This window comes from Prionailurus bengalensis, chromosome C2, assembly GCF_016509475.1.
Source record: "Prionailurus bengalensis isolate Pbe53 chromosome C2, Fcat_Pben_1.1_paternal_pri, whole genome shotgun sequence".
Taxonomy (NCBI): Eukaryota; Metazoa; Chordata; class Mammalia; order Carnivora; family Felidae; genus Prionailurus; species Prionailurus bengalensis.
In genome coordinates this window covers 115,581,447-115,583,965 of record NC_057350.1, presented here as the reverse complement: position 1 = coordinate 115,583,965, position 2,519 = coordinate 115,581,447, and the positions used below count along the sequence as shown (strand labels likewise).

At 42.7% G+C, this 2,519-nt stretch overlaps 1 pseudogene; it reads left to right on the top strand.

The window, feature by feature from the left end:
* Window positions 1–704: 704 nt before the first annotated feature.
* LOC122491868 lies at window positions 705–1,041 on the top strand (annotated as a pseudogene).
* Window positions 1,042–2,519: the final 1,478 nt, after the last annotated feature.

Genomic DNA, 2,519 nt, shown 5'->3' with positions numbered 1-2,519 from the left:
TGTGCTCATTGTCTCATCACAGAGAGGAACCCCTGGACTTCCTGCTGCTTAATCTCCAGCAGTCAAACCTCCCAGAGGGTGAAGTCCAAGACTGCCACTGAAGGATGTTTGCATCCTTGTATTCTTTCTGCAAAGATCTCTACTGTCTTTATGTCCCTCCCAGAGCTGCCATCTGCTTTCACTTCTGAGGTCTTTTTACAGGACTGGATCCAAAATGGGACGCAGTCTCAACTCCCCCACTCTTTATGATCTCTGAAAAAGAGGTCTTGAGCTTTTTTGGCTTAAGGGCTTCACTGCTCAACAGAGAGCAAGCAACAAACCATCAAGCTTGAGTGTCACAAGAACAACTGCCAGAATCTCACAACATTTTTTTCTAGTGCCTAGAGCAGTCTGTTGGTGACCCCCATCCCCTCCTGGGGGTAAATTTCTGCCTCCCTCCCCCCACTTTTCTCCAGATTAGGTGTTCCACTTCCTGCTTGCAGGTCTGAAGGCACAATTAATAGCTGAACAATAAATGAGTTAGTCATCCTCCAAGTGTTGAAGTCTCAATGGCCAGAGCATTCCAGAAAAGTGACTATCAGCGTTTCCTCTTCTCCACACAGGAAATAAACGACCTCAGCCCTCTCCCTCACAGTTACTCATGTGCCACAACTTCTCAAAAATTGTGGAAGGACTGTCTGGGCTCAGACCTAGTTTGTGGCGACATGGCTAAACATACCAAGAAGGTCAGTAATTATGGGATCCGTTATGGTGCCTCCCTCAGGAAATGGTGAAGAAGACTGAAGTAAGCCAGCAGGCCAAGCACGCTTGCCCTTTCTGTGGCAAAACCAAGATGAAAAGACAAGCTGTGGGGATCTGGCCTTGCAGTTTGTGCATGAAAACGATAGGCAGTGGTCCCTGGACATACAAAACCACTTCTGCGGTCACAGTCAAGTCAGCCATCAGACAGCTGAAGAAGTTGGAAGACCAGTAGAAATTCTACCATTTGAAACATTGTTAGCTAGCCTATAATAAGCGGGAAATTCACATAACAAAATTACTTTGGCTTGTTGTTAAATTTATTAACTAGATGTTCCAATTTTTGTTGCATTAATCTTGCTTTCTCAAAAGACTTGGAAATTAAAAATCCTTCTAATTTTTATTGGAAAGAAAACTGTGGAAGGAAACTGAGGTGTGGTGCACAGCACCCTTTACTAGCATCTATTCTCTCAGATAGTGTAGACCAGCAATTCCGGTTGCTAGTCTGAAAAGTCTAGGATGTCAAGGTTGTGTAGACTAGTGTTATTCAAATGCCATGATGGGAAATTGTAGGGACCAAAGGCCCTGGCAAAAGAAAGAAGGTTTCCAGGACCCAGGGGGTGGGGGGTGAGGGGGCTGCCTAGCTTCAAGGTGGCATCAATGATGATTAATTCAAGCCTTACATTTCTAGAACCTTGTCTTCTTCTGTGGGATTACTCTCACAACTCCCTGTCAAAAACTGGAGGGTTATAAATAAAGCGCATCTGCACCTGCTTGGAGTGTTGGAAAATAACTTCCAGAAAAGTGGTAACAGTCCTTATCTGTTGGTGGTGGGAGCACAGTTGGTTCTCCTTTTCATCCTTCTGTTTGTCTGTATATCTGACTTTTTAACCTAAATAAATGAATACTTATAGGGTTTGTAATAAGGGGACAAAATCAAAATTATTGTTCAGAAGGAAGTATGTCCCACTGTTTCCATACACTTTGCACATACTGACATTCTATTGTTTATATTGAAAAGATAATCTTTTTTTTTTTTTTTAATTTCTGAAAAGGAACATCTATTAGGGAGACCATAGCCCAGGTTTCGGCAACATAGCATCTTGATTTATAATCTTAGCTCCTTGCCTTATTACGCTGGAATGACCTTGCAAAATGTACTTTACTTGTCTGAGCCCGAGTGTCTTCACCTATAGAGGGGCATGATATCCTCTTCACGGAAGATGAGGAGCATTTAAAGTGCTCTTTGCAGGGCGCCTGGGTGGCTCAGTCGGTTAAACGTCTGACTTTGGCTCAGGTCACGATCTCACGGTTTGTGGGTTTAAGCCCTGTATCGGGCTCTGTGCTGTGTGCAGCCTGCTTGGGATTGTCTCTCTCCCTCCCTCTCTGCCTCTACCCCCACTTGTGTGCTACAAATAAATAAATAAACAAACTTGAAAAAAATAATAATCATTCTGATTTTATCCTTTAAAAAATTTTTGTAGGTCTGGGCCCATACCCAATGAGGCCATCAAATTGTTATTTTCGTATTGAGGAAAACAGAAGCTCTTTTGGATAATTCTTTTGCATTCCAGGCTTTCAGTGGAAACAAAAAGACACACACTGTAGACCATTAAGTACTTGTGAGACATGATTTTAGGATGCAACTCAATTATACAGTGATTACAAAGAGCCTGGGGGAAATATTTCCTTATCTGGGTAGTGACATTGACAGATTAAAGGTGCACAAATTCTAAATGCTGTTTGTTCCAGCCCTGTGTTCGATTGCAACAATGTGAGTG